The sequence below is a fragment of the Dermacentor albipictus genome, unplaced genomic scaffold, assembly GCF_038994185.2.
Source record: "Dermacentor albipictus isolate Rhodes 1998 colony unplaced genomic scaffold, USDA_Dalb.pri_finalv2 scaffold_59, whole genome shotgun sequence".
In the NCBI taxonomy this organism is placed as follows: domain Eukaryota; kingdom Metazoa; phylum Arthropoda; class Arachnida; order Ixodida; family Ixodidae; genus Dermacentor; species Dermacentor albipictus.
Window position 1 is genome coordinate 501,383 of NW_027225613.1, and position 18,618 is coordinate 520,000.

The following is an 18,618-nucleotide window of genomic DNA, read 5'->3' on the forward strand; positions in this document are numbered from 1 at the left end:
CGCTGGGGATATGTAGGCACCAATTAGTGTAAATGACACATTCTTCTTTTGGACATTTAGGCAGACATATTGGTTGTCGTCATGAGGCTCTATTGCGTTAGCGACATATGTGAAGTCCGTGCGGATGTAGATGATCACTTTCGTGCTCGCACCGCATGTCGACGAGACGAAAGATTCATAACCGGACAGTCTGAGTGGAGTTGATGTATTTGGTTCGCAAATGACCAGTATGGGGAAGCGATTTGTGAAAATGAATTGGCGAAAGTCTGATATACGGGTCCTTAGACCCCTGGCATTCCATTGAAAGATCGACGCACTTTTAAGTTCAGTGCGGAAGGGGACTATTGGTCGAGCCAAGGTGCTTAAACGATGCTAGCAAGCACTGGATTTAGTGCATCCAGTATTTGCAGAGCGCTTCGAGCTGCTGGTGTTTGCAGCTTGTTCAGTATAATGCGCATTGTATTAATTAGTGATTGCAGCATATCAGCCACCTGCCTGTCATGGTCGCACACATCGCCGACAGTAGACGTCGGGGGTTGTCCAGCGAAAGTTTGCTGTGATTCTGTTGGTGAATGTTGTCGTTTTGGTAGAGCCGGCCAAGATTCGGCAGATGTGGCCTTCTCAGTGGACTTGCTCTTCGCGGTCCTTTCCACATTGTCTGGCCTAGGCGGTGGAGGAGGAGGTGGTGTTGTAGGAAGTGGCATGCGCCTTCCTTGAGAAGCCTGTCTTGAGGAGCGCCGGTGACGTGAACGTCGCTTCCTGGTTTTTTCGGCGGCTTCGCGATGAGATGAATGATCTCTCGCCATCTCTTTCAAGATGGCCATTTCCTTCTTAATATGTGGGCATTTCTTCGATGAAGCTTCATGTGATCCTCCGCAGTTTGAACACTTCACCACAGTCGCGCCACATTTATCTGCAGCGTGGGGCTCTCTGCAGCGGGGGCATGCTGTCTGATTTTCGCAGACGCTGCTCACGTGTCCCAGTTTCATGCATTTGCGGCACTGGAGAGGTTTCGCAATGAAAGGCCGCACTGCATGTCTGAAGTGTCCAACCTTGACATGCGAGGGTATATGTTTGCCCTTGAATGCTATTTTCACGCAGCGTGAACTGCCGAGCCGCTTAACATCAACGATGACCTCATCATTGGCTGGCTTGATAAGAATCGGCAAGTCGTTATTAAGGATGGCGACGTCTACGTCGTAGATAACGCCGGTGACTACGTCAGATCCCAGAGGGATGTAAGAGCGCACCTGAATGCCATCGAGGTCCGTTACGCTGCGTAGAGTGGTCAAAGCAGCCACATGCTGGACATCAACCGCCAGAAGATTTTTTCGGGTGTTCACTCGAATGTCCGGTATTTCATTTGGCACCAAGGCTTCCAGTGACATCGACACAGATTGCCTGTTAAGTAGCTTCATGTTGACGTTGGGAAGCAGGGGCACAAAGATGATGGTATTGGCGTCCGGCCTCTGTGTCTGTCTCACTGTTTGCGTGCTTGACGATGAGAACGTCCTGGTGTTCCGTCTCTTCGCTCTGCGGCTCTGCACAAGGTGGAAGTCGTCATCGGAAGTGTCCTCACTGCTGAGAGAGTAGACATGGGTGTCCACGCTCTCGGTGTCGCTCTGCTGACCGATCCGCTTCCTGGAGGCGGCCGCCGCTGACGCCGCCGTCGCCGGCAGACGTGCGGGGTCGTCCACTTCCATTGCGACTGAGCAGGGAGCGAGGACCAGGGGATGAACTTAGGTTTTCACAAAAATAACCCGGAGCTAGAAAGAACAGCGCTGTATCAAAAGACACTTCGTCGTCATAAAATTCGACATAAACTCGACATAAAATTTCTTTTAAAGGTCTGCGAATAAAACGAAATACTATAACATGTAATGTCGTAAAACATTACATAGCATGTAATGTCGTAAGGTACGAAACTATTTCTCATAAAAGGCGCTGGTAAAAAAATAAGCCCGTTATTTACCAAATATTTTATTTTATTTGTATACTTACATACACGTTTTATTACAGTTCTGTCTGGGGCGAGAGTGGTAGTTATTGAGGGACGGAGTACAGGAATCTACAACAGAAAAATGTAGAGAAATTATAAACAAAAATCATGCATGGCATAAAATATTGCTGGCTCTCCCGTAATGGAGAGTAGATGCAATCATGAAATGGCGACCGGCATATTAGGTGGCCTCAATCTTAATATCAGTGTAGTGCATGTGCCCAACAACACACCCCACACCACCACACCGCACCACGCCATTTCTGTGCGCTGGAACATATGGATGCTGCCCAGCCTGAAGAAGACGACCGACTGAAGGTGACTCGACAGGCACCGAAGGAGGCCAGGGAGACCGAGCGCACTGCCTGGTTAGAAGAAGGAAACCACCTGAAGCAGCCGCGGCCAAACGTCCCAGCAACTCTCGACTCTTGCTCCGGGATCTCGACGCAAGCGGTCACGTGTTGGGCCGCCGAGCAAAGGTCCGGTTTCACGGAGCGTTCGTTTGCCAACCATGGCTGCGTGACGTAATGCTCTCTCTCAACCTTTTCCTTACTCCATGAAGGCAAAGCAGCGCTGCCAGACGCGTCCAACGCCCCGCCACGCACCTGCTCGGCGAGCGCGGTACATCAGCAGCAAATTCCATTTCGAATACCATTCCATTTCCCGCTGTTCCTATCCTGGCTAAGTGATGATTCGATGTCGCTAATAAGTGGCGTTATATGCGATCTCTTGGCTTTGGGCTTGAGCTTGAATGCTTCTGTGCTTTGACTCCGCCATGAGCAGCCAAAGGACGGTACGATCAATCGGTAGGCAGGAAGGCGATTACCTTGGGTCATCGATGTGGTTCGCTGTTCCCATGAGTTTCAGTACCACTTGTAGGAAAGCAAGCCTCCTGCAGCGTAAAAAAATTATTTGTTAAGCTTAAACCGCAGCCCGGCAACACCGTGGGTAGCTTGTTCTTGTTCCCCAGTAAAAACGCGCAACCCAATCTGGGTGGGTCGGCCATGAAACGGGCGGTGAAGAAACTGCTAGCATTTTTTAATAAATAACGTTGAAATAAAATAAGTATCTTGCATGTGCGATTTAATGTGTCCGCTGCTACAAGTATGAATAATCAATTATCTAGATATTCTCGAGAATTCTGTGAACATTACAATGCTTCCCCTTTTCGTAACCCCTAGAAGAAGCCATTACTCTAAAATTAGGTGCAATATATAGATGAAGGGAAGACAAGAAAATCAGTCTGCTTCATGTCAGCATTTAAAATACAGAATCACAGTGGTTTGCATTTTGCACCCTTGCATTCACGTGATGTTAAATGTAAGCTATTAAATCTGTTAAATGTATGTAAGCACCTAACCAATCATGACCTGTTGCGTCTTATAGTGAAGACAGGCACTGTGCTCATTGCAAGTATCTATCATGTCACTAAGCAAATATCCAATTTCACTGTACCTCCATTTTTATCACATGCATATATCTGATGAGAGGCAACACAAGGAGCAGTCACTTATCACAAAACTAATCAGCTTCCTTTTAAAAACATTTCTAACTTTTTAATTACTCTTGCTCATCTGTGCTTGTCTGCTGAGGGGATACCTGATTTTGACTTTCCCATCAGAGACATTACATGTATATATTATGTTAAGATGACTGTCTAGAGTCCATTAGAATTTTCATCTTGGTGTGACATACTGTATTTTGATTTCATTCACATTTAGTCAAATAATACACCTAATATGCCCGCATTCTAGTTTTCTCGTCCAAATAGCATGGCAATGTGTTTTGATTTTTTAGCGTGCGCTCCTTTGCACTACGTGAAGTCATGCTGGGCTGGCTCTTTGACATCCTTGTGTCCTTGCAGCTGCCTTATCACGGTATATAAAGCGGGTGCCTGAAAAATATCGTGTGCAAAAGTGAGCATGAGGACATGGTGTAAAACATCAACACAGTCAAGGTCACGGCATTATAGAAAGTTGTAGCTTTTTGTCTTCCTACTGGAATGCATGCGAAACATTTAGATGACTGCAACAGTCTTGAACTAACATCAATTTTTAGATTGAAACAAAAAAGAAATAATCGAAAGTTCATCCTCGTTCAGCACCAATGTTGAAATACTCCTGTCAGCAAATAGAATATTGGTCATTGTCAGATGTCACAAGTCTGTCATTAGCCTAGTGTGTCGCGAACAGCGCTTGTGACACATCTTAAGTGCGTGCCCAGTGTGCCCACAGCACCATCTCTGGTTCTACCACTGCTAAAACCATAATTTGAAGTGCATATCTGCAAACGTAATGCTCCATAGGGATGAAAATATGGTCCTTCAGTTCAATGAATATGACTGGATGTGCCTATAAGAAAGGGCAACAAGCCTTGTTATGACAAGTTTACCCACATTTTAGTAATAACAAGAAAGTTCACTGTGGCCTTTGATCTGCCATGCAGTAGCAAGAGGCACACATTACTCTTGTAACCCCAAGAGAAAGGGTGTAAACCCAAGATGAAGGGACATGGCACCCCCCTCAGAGTATGGCGTGTCCAAGCCAGATATGCGCTCAGCATGACCTGGCCACGACCCCTCAGAGTACGATCGGCATCGGCGAAAAGGGGCGACCTACCTCCGAATTGGTGGGACTTTATGTCAGCGGCTTCCTTGCACCGGATTGGTGGGAGCTGATGTCATTGGCCTCCTGGCAAAGGATTGGGAGAATGACTAAACAAAGATCACACGTGGCATAAAAGGAGCTACCGACGGCGAAAGTAAATTAGCGACTGCCACTTTATCATCAGCTTTTCTGTATTTCGTTGGACTTATTTGTATGTTTTGCATTTTCTTGTGCTCATGTATATATACCGGTTTGTCCAAGGTCTTGAATATCGAACCCAGCCTCACGTTCTCTTACCCCTCCGCGAGGAAAGAGGATCACACATCTTCGAACGCCGAGTCGCAACATCGGATGGCGGTGGTTAGAGTCTGCGCCGTGCTTCAACTTTGGCATGGCCAGTTAAATATGAATTGAAATTTGCGGCGCCTTTACGGTCGATCCTTTTTCTTTTTGCGCAACTTTAATGTGTTCGGCAGTAAAATTATTACGATGTGATGACTCGGTGCGCTATCAAGCTCAGTAGTTGGCAGGCACAGATATTCCATCAAGCAAAAGAAGTATCCATTGTTCTTAAGAAAAAAGCTGATTTCTGTACTAAGATATGGGCTGCGCATGTTTTACACGAACCCTATTTGATCACCATTTGCATTTGTGTAGAAACCTTTGGGAGCTGAAGAAAAACTTTAGGAAAGTTGCCAGGGCTACGACGGGGTTTGTCTAGCTCACCTAGAGTGCGCGTTTCGTCAGGCTGTGGCTCCAGTGACAATGCGCAGGCGTGTATGGTTCTTCTGCGGTTAACTGTGTAACCATAAACGTCAAGTCCTGCAAGATTTAGACTTGTGTGGATGTCTGAGAAATTCCCTGGAGACGTTCCATTCGACAATGGCAGAGTGCATATGCTTTCCTTCAATAATGAACTCCATTGATTCTTCTGGGCTTACTGTAACCATAAATGTTAACTCCAGCGATATTTCGACTTGTGTGGATGTCTGTGAAATTCGCTGGAGACGTTGCTCTGGACATTCACGTCGGCCACATCTTCGAAACAGCAGGGTTGAGATAAATAAATATTAAGTATTAGGTGGAAAAACTACGATTTCATTTGTGGCCCACCGTAGTGGGAAACAGTGGAAATTTGGACCACCAGGGGTTCTTTAACGTGCACCTATATCTAAGTACACGGGTGCTTTCCCATTTCTCACCCATCGAAATGCGGTGGCCATGAGTAAGGACGAGAGTAGAGCAATTTTGTAGAAAATATATCTTCAATCACGTGGAAGCAGATACTTTTTTCTGCTCCTCAGCTATTAGCCACATTTGGTTATGAGTGAAATAGCTGTATACTGCGAAATAATGGCATTCGACAAAGTCGATAACCATGATGTCGACTTTGAAATAAGATGTTGCTGTCGAGAGAAGTTCAGTTCTCTGTGAACGTGTGAATCACGGTTGGAAACTGGTGATGCATTGCTGGTTGCACAAGCTTTAGTCTTCGCGAGACGCGAGCAAAGTTTGAGCCAAAGTCGATGGCGTTGAAACGATGAGGTTAAGTTAGTACATTCCCAGAGTTTGTGCGCCTGCTATACTCGCAGACCCGACCTTAGGGACAAGCCATTAGATGAAAGAACATTGCTTTTCTGTAGTTGAGTTTTTAGCACGCGGAGTTGAAATCAACTATTCTTGCTTTCGTATATCGCACACCCAAAAATGTGAGAAGCGACGAAACTGCGCGCTATAAGCATCGGTACGTTGCCGCTTTCGAAGGCTGCCAGTCGTACTCGTCGTCGCTTCCCTTAAATAATGTGACGTCGTACATGGGTGTACTTGTGCTCATTGTTAAGCAAGCTCATTATTTAACTTCGCCGATTCACTGTGTGCCTCTTATATCAAAGGGGAAACATGTGGCGGCCACTTCCATACATCGGCGTGAAGCAACCGCCTCGTTCGGCTACCAACGGCTTTAGTATTGGCATCGGCGCCCGGCGTTCCTTCGAGGAAACTAAGCGCTCCCAAAATTATCTATTATGCGCAAGAAGTCCTAATATGTCTGGTTCTGGGTGCACGTGAACTGTATGAACGCAAATAGAACGAATAATGGTGAATATGCAGTACTATATGCGATCTTCTGCTCACTGCTCCGAAAGTATCCTGTCGCCTGACCTGTACTCGTTACAGAAAAGAGTCACAGGCCTACGTGCTGTACGCTGCACAGTCACATTGTAAGCTGGAGAAGCGGCTGCACAAGAGCTCCATTCTCCGCAAAACACACTGCTTGCTCTTCGCGGTGGTGTCTCCGAAAAATCAACAGCCTGTCAACGTTTCTTTCATTTACCAAACACAAGAGTGGTGGTACAAAAGACGTTCCTTGGGAGATCGTCAGTGTGCGTGGAATTGTATGGTCCTGCTCGTCTACTAAAATATGGCAGTATTGGTTTCAAGAGTACATTATAAGGAAGGTGCTTCAGTGCTTTTCACCGTGGCCTAAAATTCATAGGCAATGGTTCCGGAGAATATGCTGCGCACTGTATGACAATTCCCCATTCGCGAGTTTTTCTCCCATTTTCCCTATGGCGCGGGAAAACTGCGGTCTTTATCAGAGGGTTTTTTCATTCCTGGTGACCATAAATGCTTCACTCCTACCTCAATCCTACTGCATTTTGACAATGGCAATGTGGGGTTTTTTTCCCCTCGGTATATAAAGCTGCAATTTAAGCTGAGTGCTTGTCGACCGCTCTGACTGTGTTTAAATATTAAGCCTCGTTAACCGTATCTTAGAGGAGACGTGTTCGACTGATTTTTCGCCCCCAGCAATGCATAACTTGTTTCCGAACTAGACTTCATAGCATTGGAGAGAAGCATGGTGAAAGTGTCAACTAACTTGTCGAAAGCTCGACGAGCATTCGCTAGGAGTGTTAGCATGGAAGCGCATTGCTTGCGTGTTCGTGTTCGGGTAATTGTAGCGTGATTACTCTTATTTGATACCTGCCCACATTTTGCCCCTTTATATCTGTGTTGTAGCGAGGACATCAGTTTTCTTCTACACCAAAGACCGAAAAGCGCGATTAATTGATAGTTTACATGTTCAAATATGTAATGCTTCGCTTTTGTGCTTGTTTTTGCTTACGGACAGTGAAGGATAGCTAGTGTCATTGATCCTAGCAAGATCAGCGTGATTTCGCTGAAGGTACAAGGGGGAAACGATTTAATTAAGCGGAATTCCTCGCTGTTATAGCGGTTTCTCAAGTGCTTCTTCCATTGTGCCACTGCCTTCGTTAGCCTGACATCAAAACGGCGTGACACTCTGCCATTTTTTTTTTGTTTTGCTACCGCGCCGTTTCCAACTATCAGTTTAGCCAAATGCGATGAGTTAACACTACAGGCGTTCTCATAGTAGAAGCACTTTTGCAGGTCGAGATGAACAAATAAACAACAATATTTGGATTTACATTTTCAATTTTACATGAAATTTTGCCCCTGCTATTGCAACATCGACCCTCATTTCGGTTTAATAACGCTGTTGTCGTCCTTAGCCTGAGAGAAGCCTTGCTAATATAGAATCTGAATTCTCCTAAATGTTGCATCCCCTCCCGACGAATGAAAGCCAAGGCAACAGCGGCGGCGGCAAATTGTATCATCTGCTTCATGTTCCATTCTATCGACGCACGACGCACTTGGAGGCTATTTGCAAGTCCTACGCTTGCTGCTCGGAGATGTTAGAAATCGCGTAACAGGAATGCGGCCAATCGTAAAAGCCGAAACAATTGTCGCGGGCAGTGGAACTAGTGGCGGGTGCAGAGGCGACGTGCCGATTTCATGAGCCCCTAAGATGTGTGCATGAAACTCAATCGAGTATAAGTCCCCGTTCTTTGATGGTGAAGTTGCGTTTGGTCATTTCTCTCGCATACTTCTATAATGAATTCGACACAATTACCGTTACTGCTATCAATAATCTATATCCTGTGTTACTGGATTGGAGACCGCTCTTAATTCGAGGGATTTGAGGGTGCTTGGTCGGGTGGCTAAGGCATGTTAGCAAATACCTTACAGAGCCCATGAATTAGTTGACCGCGACGGGAATTCAGAACTGTTAATGTAACTATGCAGTTTTGAATTGTGGCACATGCATGTATCATGAATACTTGAGGCACCGAAGTGTCCACATAGGCATCCGGGAGGCCAAAATATTTTGAAGCCCTAGTTTTAAGTTTAACTGCTATATTTCTTTTTTTGAAAAGGGAGCAGCGTGAGCTAAATATTTAAGGTTGACAGGCTCTAGCTCACTTTTCCGCATCGGCACAAGCCTTTTGTGCCGCATTACAATTGCACCATCAACATGAGAATAAAGGATGCCGTAAAAGCTTGCACAATTGATTGTTTATCTTACAAATTAGAACATTGACCAAACCACACAAATGCATAGAACTACTCGATGTCACAGTTATTCATTACATTCAATAAATTACACAATGGCATAAAAGCCGCAGTCACACGTCATTTCCAAGATAAAAGGCGTCATGTATTGAAAAATGCTTTTACATTAACCAATCAGTAAGTACTTTTTTTTAAAAATATGGTAAATCAATATGTTTTGAGGAGTCTGATGATCTGCCCACTGGCGATCATAATTTTCTTGGCCTAGAGGCTCTTCGGCGGTGCCGATGTGGACGCGGCCCACCTCGGTCTGAAAAGACCGGGCTTCAGGACACTAGTAAAGTTTTGTGAATAAATGAGAGGCTCTTCGCTATATTCTACCACCAACTACAAAGATAAATCAGTGTTTGAAATACACAAGCGCGGTAATTTCTTCCGAACGCCGTTTTATTGTAGTATAATGTTCTATAAGGAAAGGCAGCGTTTTTCGGCAACGGGAGGTCTGCCTCTTTGATTTGTGGCGAAAGTGTCCTCTTTTGTTCCCGCACTGTACAAAGGCCGACATTTAGGGGGAAAAAAGTGTTGTAATGGCGTAGGAGCACAATTATACTATAATTATAAATGTTTTAAGCAAGTTAAGAAGAGGTGTACATGAAACTATGGCAACAAATGCGCACGCCAGAAGCTACAAGGAGAAAGAAGTCTCGATCAAAAATGCAATGATAATTATAACATAGAGAAAAGCAATAGCGTACTTTGGCTAAGTTCCGAATGGCAAAAGAATAATGCCAAACACTTCTGTTTTGTCAGATTTGTTAGGACCTTTGCCAGGAGGGCTGCTAAGTATTAGGCACATAGAAAACTCGTAAGAACACAACGTTAAAAAAATTCATGCTCTTTGGTGCAATCACCATGCAAGGCTCTTACAACAGTGCTTGTCTGAGTGTTGGCCGATCCTGCATAACGGCGCATGACCGTACAAAATGCGAATTCTTAATATTGTAGACTACGTCTCCGAACATTTTCCTACATGGCGAACGTGAATGATGTCAATAACTAAGAGTAATGATGATTTTTTCAGACACCTCAAAGTTACAAAATATAGGACATTATTATTAGGACACGAGCCAAAATGCGGTCAATTTCTACCTTTCAGAACATTATGCAAAGCGCTGCACTCCTTCAGTTTGGAACTGTTAGCTCACAGCAACTTTCACAATTCAGTGCTGAAAAAGCCTTTGCTGCTTTAGTAAAATATTGTTCAGCATGTATTCGCAAAAGAAGAGATTGACCACTCAGGTTATATAAAAATTGAAAGGAAATGAAAAGGTCATACCATCACCCTGAGAATCACACCTGAATGTCGCTTACCGTAGAAATTGTGAGGAAGCAAATAGAAGCAGACTGGGTTATTTGCAAATAGGAGAGGCAAACATTCAGCAAGATACGAAATAAATGAAAAATACGTGTCATGATTTAGGCTCTTCGCCGATGAAGAGACCATTGAAATGAGTCAGTAGAAAACAAGCATAAGAAAGCGCTCGTAGTAAACCGTACGTCGGAGTTGTGCGCACTGCTGAGCGCTTGACAGGAATATTGTGCAAGAAAACAAAAACTCATCCGCCGATAAGCAGCAAAAGCAATGAAAAAGGAAATGAAGCAACATCAGAGATAAAGCACATAGATGAAGAAGAAATGGAAAACAGGGTGAGAGAGCAATTAATATACAGACAAGAAAACAGAACACAGGCGCACACGGGCATTTGGGAGAGAGAGAGAGAGAGAGTGCGTGATCTTTGATGGAGGAGGGAGAATAAAGTCGGCCGGTTAAACTGGGGCTTTTGGCTCTTACTAAAGCATATGGCGACGGGTATGAGAACAGAGTGAAATGGTGGCGGTATGGAAGATGATACACCAAAATGGGCTACACTGTCTTTCGCTCCTAAAAGATGCCATGGCTGGAACAACTTTCCGGCTTCGTCAGTGATCGTTACCGAAACTGGTCATTTCCGTAGGTTGCTCGCCAGCATAAGTTTAATACCCTTCTTTATTGTGCTCATATGCGTTCAGTTTACAAATTCTTTTCTTTATTTTGCTTCCTGTCTACGTCTTAGCTCGCGAAGAACTTAATTTGTGACGGGATTGTTTCTTTGCTCAATGTGTTCTCGTGCTTTATTTTAGATGTTTTGCATATACGAGTAATTATGATGATAGCCCCCTCACCTCTCGCTTGTATTGTATGCCATTAGAGTAGGAGCAATAAAAGAATAAATCCTTTGTTGCCATAGTGAACTGTCACAGATTAGAGAGAAGTGATAGTTACTTCAAATTAGGTAGCATCCACGTGAAAAAGAAAGAAATTAAGATAATTGCGCTTGTGAAAGTTGCAGCGCGATGTGCAGCAGAAGGACGGCCCTATGTCTCACTCGCATCAACCTAGAGAACAGAAGTCCCGGATGCCATAATGCTTGCGCGCTCTGAAATCAGGCCAGAAAAGTTGGGGTGAAGCAGCTATGCAAGCCCGACTTGGTTGTCAGTGGATCGGCTTTGGCATTCCCGACTGGCATGTGTTTGTTGACGTGCTGATGTGAGCGCTCGAGTGAGTCTAAAGGTCAAACTACACATACGCGTGCTGGTCTGCGAAAGCTCGCGCCCACGTGTCTCATGCATGCGCAGATCGTGCATGAGAGATCGTACGCGTCGAAGCACAATTCTAGCACAGATATCGGATGTTTACGCACGCTAAGCAATAGCGTCGTGCAACATGGCGGCACTCGTGGCTCCCGCTTCTGCGTAAATTCTCGTGATGGCTACGTTCTCACTCGCGTCGATCGCCAGGAACTATTGAACTGAGCTTTCCGCTTCTCTAAACTGAACAGAAAAGTTCGTTATGAGTGCATAGTGCATCCAGTTCTTCAGATCGCTCTGTGATTCCGGCGCCCGTAGGCCTAACGAGACGCGTCCACATGCAACAACAGGATTATGGTCGCTAGTAGCATGTAGGAAGAGTAGGTGTCCCGCCCGACCAATAGACGAAGGCATACATGACCGACCCGCCTGGAGTGTAGTTCGCCACTTCTGCACATACTGACGCAAAAGTTGCGCTGCGCTCAGTACAACAGTTCTCAGAGGCGCACGTCGTCGGGTAGATGTGGCAGACGGTACGCAAACAATAAAGTACGCAGTTTAAAATAATCGTGAGCAATTCCCCTCTGCGAACGTAGTTAACCAGCAAAGTGGTTTAGTTCACGACACGGAGGCGCCCATAATCTTGAAAGGTAGGAACACATTTATTGTTTTGATGGGTGGTCATCGTGACGCAAGATACGCACATTCACTTATTGTATTGATCGGTGGTAATTATTTCGCTCGCAACTGCAATCACCTTGTTTCGTAATGTGAAATCGGTGCAAGTGCGCAGCGGGGTGGTCTTTTGTGCTCAATCTCTGGGACATCGCAAGGGATATGTCTGTAATACGGAATGCGTAAAGCGCTCCCTTTTCACTAACACCACATCCACACTGAAATCACGGACAATGACAACATGGGTAGTGTCAATGGAGCTCATCCACGCAAAGTGAGTAGCCATGAACCTTACGGGGCTATGAAACACTGCACTCTTTACTTGCTTACGGGGATATCAGCCATTGGTCACGGGGCTATGAGCCATTGATGATGACAGTTTTCGACATGCTGTTATGTATGTTGTACACATGACTAGAAAGAATTTAGGCAATGTTCGCTTCACTTTGGTGTGTACTTGTAGCCTCTGCCTTACGGGGCTATGAATCATTGCATTTTCTGCTTGCTTACGGGAGCATGTATGCTTACGTGGGTATGAGCCGTTTATGATGATAATTTTTGTTTACCGAGAACAAAACTGCACGGAACCGTAGCCCACAGAAGACAGTTCTACAGCTTCGCTTTTGGACTGTCATGTGTGGTCGTCAGTGAATGAATGAATAAATGAATGAATGAATAAATGAATGAATGAATGCCGTGAAATGTCACGCAATGAATTTTCTAAGGAGCAATGTCAAGTCTATTGTATCAGCCATGTTGGAGTTGCATGGTATTAGCATTACAGCAGGAGGGCCCAGAGTTTTGAATAAACTGCCGAGGGGGGCCTCCTATATCTACATAAATAGGCTTATCATACTAAAACAGCAAAGAAGTATGGTCATGTGAACATTAGGAATTGGGGAAGATGATTATCTATGGCAGGAAATTGCATACGAAAGGTAATGCTAATCCTTATTAATAAAAAAATCATGAACAATAATCGAAAGCGTCTGAAGAAGGAGAACAACAAGGATTAACAAAAATATTCAACCCTGACAGACCAAACTCGTCCCAATATCAGTAATATTATTTATTCTACAAAACAAACCTTATACAGCAATATGACATACCTATTGATAATTAAGAAATTAAGATGACTCGGTTAATTACTGAATAAGATATTTCTTGGTGCACGCGGATTATGTATTAACCTTGTGTGATGATTTTATTTACAAAGGTAATGAATGCAATATTGCTATGCCCAAGAAGGGGTCTGTGAACTTGGCGTAATTCGTCCTTGCGGCAAGTAAATGAAGATTATTGCACATGCAAAACCGGGCACTGTTGTTGTTAGTAATATCTTCAGGATCAATACATTCAATGAAGATGTCGTGTTTGATGATATATGCAATGATGGATAGCTTCTGACAGAATAAATGTCGTTTAGTTTGTTCAGTTGTTTAGTTTAGGAAGAATTGGCCTGCAGGACAAATCAAATGGATTGAAAGTCATTAGCCTCACAGCTTGATTCTCAAGTTGCTGCAGACGTTCCATATGCGTAGAATACGTATTGACTGATGACGATGCACAATACGAAAGATGGATATGAATATGAGCAAAATACAAAGATCCTACAATATGAAGGGGAAAATGTGTTCTTGTCGTTCTTGTAATGTGGATGCCAAATGCAATCTTTTTCACAAGTGAACACGCTTGTCCATGAAATTTCAGTTCAGTATCTCACATGACACCGAAGAACCGCACTTCGTTCAAAACCTGTATGACGTAATCACCAATATCAACAGGTGCGACGTCGATTGAATGTCGTTGAATATGGAACACCATATATATGGTTTTAGTCGGATGCATGAACAGACGACCTTTTTGGCACCATATAGTAATATTGCTTGAGTCGGTGTTAAGTTTAGACTGGAGTGTGGCAAATGATTTACGGGATGTAAAGAAAGGCGTGTCATCAGCGAAAAATCTACACTTGGTGTTAGCAAAAATAGTAGGTAGGACATTAATGAACATCAAAAATAAAAGTGGCCCTAACTTTTATCCCAGGGGGACACCAACGTTAATTACCCTGGATGATGAGAGATGGCCGTTAACCTGCACCGTTTGTGACCGGTTATTACTCAGGTAGTCTATTAAAAAGTTTAGGGCAGGACCAGATATTTCAAATGATTCGAGTTTAACAAGTAGTACGTGACGGTATATCGTGAGGAATGCCTTCGCCAGGTCGATGAATACAGAACCCATAATTAGACCCCTGTCAAGCGAGTTTGCTTGATTTCTTCAGTTGAAGTAATAGGCGAAATCTGAATTGCTGAGGAGACAAAAGGTAAAACTTATTTAAATAGCGCAGTAATCGAGGGTGGAAATGATTTTCAATTACTTTATCAAATAAAGGAGGGCTACAAATTGGCCTGTAATTCCCTAGTGAAGTAGGATCACGCTTTTCTGAGAAGAGGAACTATTATACCAACTTTAAGACCGCTCGGAAACACCCCTGCAGAGAACAGTTTGTAAAAGATGAGCGACAAAACTGACGATATTTCATGCGAAATTATTTTTCGTATGATTTTCGTATTGGTAGAACAAATAATGCAATTCTTCAAATTGGATCAATAATAGCAGAGATGAAAATATTTGCAATGGCGCTAACCTGCGATTCCAGGAGACGAGCGTCACCGCCAAAATAGACTGTCTCCATTTGCACTGCCTAGCCTCAGCAAGCGAACTTTCGTCCCTGCGTTCCCCCATGCCGCGGTTGCGGGATGGCCTCAGTGATACGCCAACGGGCCCACCTTGTATTTTGCTGTCGCGGTTTGGCTGAATGGTGCAGTGCCGGCGACGGTCTTGCGCGCGAGCTCTTTTGTCTGTCTCGTTTCGCCCAGCAGACGATTTTACGCGCTCTGCACGGGAACACCTGATAAGCGCCGCAATCACGAGCAATGACGCAGGCGTGACAGGATGAAACAGCATGACCGCGGCGCTGGAGTACACTAGAAAACGTCGTAGTTTCGTACCCTGCGCGCGCGACTGCGTGATGTGGGAACAAGCAGACGAAACGGAAGTACACCTCTCTTGCCACACGGCACGATGTAAAAGAAAAGCAAGTGGACATTCGGCTTGCGTGTCCATTGCATCCATTGCATTGCTTACATCCATTGAAACAACCTAGTAAACGAACAAATGATGTCGGCTTGCATAAATTTTGTAGTCACGTGTCACTATGACTGACGTCACAACGCTGCCACGTACGTGCACTCACTCGCTTCTAGTGCGTCGTCCGCGAGGAGAACGGCAAAGGACGTTTGGTTTGATATTTAATCTCTGTGCGCGACGCGTAACGATGTAATTCTTAGCAGACACGGTCGTTCGCACGCATAATATAGGCACTTGGCTTGTCAGCTCAAAATGGCCACACCGGTTGAGGGGCCCGACCCTGAAGGCAATATAATCGCGGTGGCAGTAATAGTGGTCAGCGCAAAGCTTACTGAATTATGCAGCCCGCGGCCGTTCACGAAACACATTTATATCGCTCCCGCGCTGCTCGAACATGCAATTTACTACAACAGCTGGGGTTAAATCTGACGCTTCTGATTTCGTCTACGCATTACCCATGGCATGCCTCTTCTTTTAAAGCAATATGATAAACTGCCTTGTTTAGTTCAACAATGAATTTCGGTAATTGTACAAACCGTGCGTAAATATTTGAAATAGTGACACAGAGTGGGACCAGTTTTCTTTAAAAATGTAATCACAGCTACAAACTTAATATTTTCGCTATGCAATAAACATCTGATGAGCCCCATTTTCGCCACTTTGCCCTGCAGTGGGCGTAACCAGGCTGATGATGATGATGATGAGCCGTCTGCAGATTCCTTTCGAGATACGGCGCGCGCGATCGGGTACGGCCGCGCAAAGTACGCATTTGTTGGCGGAGTCGAAGGGGCCGTTCTGCCTTCCGCACGGCCTCCCCGCTTTCCTCCATTTATGGCGCACCAGATTGAGCCGCGATCGTCGGATTCCTTGTGCCAACGCCGCCCCCCTCTCTCCCTCCCATCGCCCCAAGGCCTTTCCAGTAATACGGAGCGTTTTCTCTCCGCCGTATTCCATCGCGGTCGCCAGGTTCAGCGGCGATCGTCGACTTCCTTTGCGTGTTTTCACGCGAACATACAGCATACGACGCGCGGCCAAGGTGTTATCGCCCTTGGACTTTACACAGAACAACTGCCGACGATGACAGAAAAACTGCGCCTGGAGTGTGCATACAGTTTTTGTCGCAATAAACTGCGTCACAAGGATAAATGCCTCCATTTAGAGTTGTCGGCCCGTTTTCCCACTGAACTTACGCTAGGTCCAATTGGAGGTCTTCCGTAGAAATGTTACACTCTAGGGCTAACATCAGCACCTCAATGAACACAAGCCCATCGGGATGCACTATCGGCTTCGATATATCCAAGCCAATCCACCTACAACTAGTTATACCTCACCTAACTGCTTTCCCGCCAACTTGTCTTGCCTGATTATAGAACACGCACATATTTCGGCATCCGGGACTTTTGTTCCCTAGGTATGTGCGAGTATGGTTCACTGTCGTGCTCCTGCAGCACTTCGCGCGGGGCGTTTCACAAGCGCAATTATCCAAATTTCTTTTTTTTCGCATAGATACTACCTAAGCTTGAGTAATTACCCCTTTTTCCGCATTTGTCGCAGTTGACTGGGAAAGTGTAGAATTTATGAATTAATTTATTGTACCCCAAAAGCCGTTCAGTATATAAGAGAGGGCAGGGGCTATCATCATAAATACATGTGGGGAAATGCAGATGCAAAATAATTCACGAGAACACAATGAGAAAAGAAGCAATCCTGTCACAAAAGAAAATATAGGCGCAAGTGGTGTCTTTAGACATATAAAGGCAGAAGAAGAATCAAAAGAATGCGTAAACTGAACACATATTAGCACAATAAGAACGGGTATTCATAATATGCTGGGGAGTGACCTGTGGAAATGACCAGTGTCTGTAATGATGAATGACGAAGCAGGAAGGTGGTTCCATTCATGGCATGCGGCTATAGGCACGAAGGACTGGGAATAAGTGAGTGCTGTGACGCGGGATGCTTACTTTGAGGATGTGGTCTTGACGCGTGGTAATGAAAGAAACAGGTATGATATGGTGGGCCTTGAATACGTCATTACAGTGATATAATTTATGAAAGGGACACAGGTGCAACAAGTCCCTTCTAGCAACAACGAAGGTTTTGACCGGAATTCGGCTAGGTGTGAAGGCAGTGTATTGATAGACATAATGGAGCAAGTTGAGCGATTCTGCGGAGCTTCAAGTTTATTTTTAAGTGCAAAGTGACCGGAGTCCCAGAATGATGAGCCTTATTTCAGGTTAGGGCAAACTGAGAGTGTTAAGTTTGAGCTCTGTAGGCGCAAATGAAAAAAAAATGGCGTTTTAGAAAATGAAGCATGCGATTGGCTTGAAGTATGATTCAGTCAAGAAGCATTTTAAAGAAAGATTCTTAGGGATGTGAATTCCGAGTTATTTATAGGCAGTTACAGACTTCAGCGGAATATCGTTAAGGGAATAAGTAGGTGAGGGGGATCTAGAGTGAGAAACTTTCTTTAATTTACATTTCAATTTGCATCAGGTAACGATGGTATTAGGGTCGGTTGTAGATTAGTAGTATCAGTGCCAGAAAAAAATTACTTCCGTGGGTTACGCAGTCATCAGTAAAAAGACAAATAGAAGAAGATATCTATTCAGGAAAATCATAATTATAGGGCACTTGTGATATGTAATTTATAACTGATCCCTGATGCACGCATGACCCCGCAGGCGCTACAAGTGAACTGGCATCGTTAGCAGCGACATACTGATTTCTACTAGGAAAATTTTAATCAAGTAGAGCGTAATTGATTCAATCTTCCAATGGCTTTGTTCATTAGTAGTTCATGATGAGCTTTATCGACAGCTATCGAAACATGCATTTATGAAGAAACTATTAGGGATGTGAACTCCGAGGTATTATAGGCTGTTAAACTTCAGCGAAAATCCTTAAGGGAATAAATACAACATGGGGGTCGACTGCCAGAAACACTCAGTAATTTACATTTGACGATGTTCAATTCCACTTTCTAGAATTGGCATCAGGTGACAACGTTATTAGGGTCCGTTGTAGATTAGTAGCACCAGTGTCATAATTATTTTGGCTAAGTCTAGCAATCGTCAGAAAAGACGGCAAACAGAAGAAATGATTTATTCAAGTAAATTATTATTATAAATTACATATAAGAAGGGCCCTGGAACTGATCTCTGATGTAAAGGTGATATAATAGGC

General features: G+C 44.4%; 1 long non-coding RNA gene across 1 annotated transcript; it reads right to left on the reverse strand.

Annotated features, from left to right (window-relative positions):
- Window positions 1–2,658: 2,658 nt before the first annotated feature.
- LOC139053039 (uncharacterized) lies at window positions 2,659–15,069 on the reverse strand. The gene is made up of 3 exons (XR_011510179.1): window positions 14,930–15,069; window positions 4,618–4,689; window positions 2,659–2,891 (listed from the first exon to the last, which is right to left on the reverse strand). It is a non-coding gene; the product is annotated as an uncharacterized lncRNA (long non-coding RNA).
- Window positions 15,070–18,618: the final 3,549 nt, after the last annotated feature.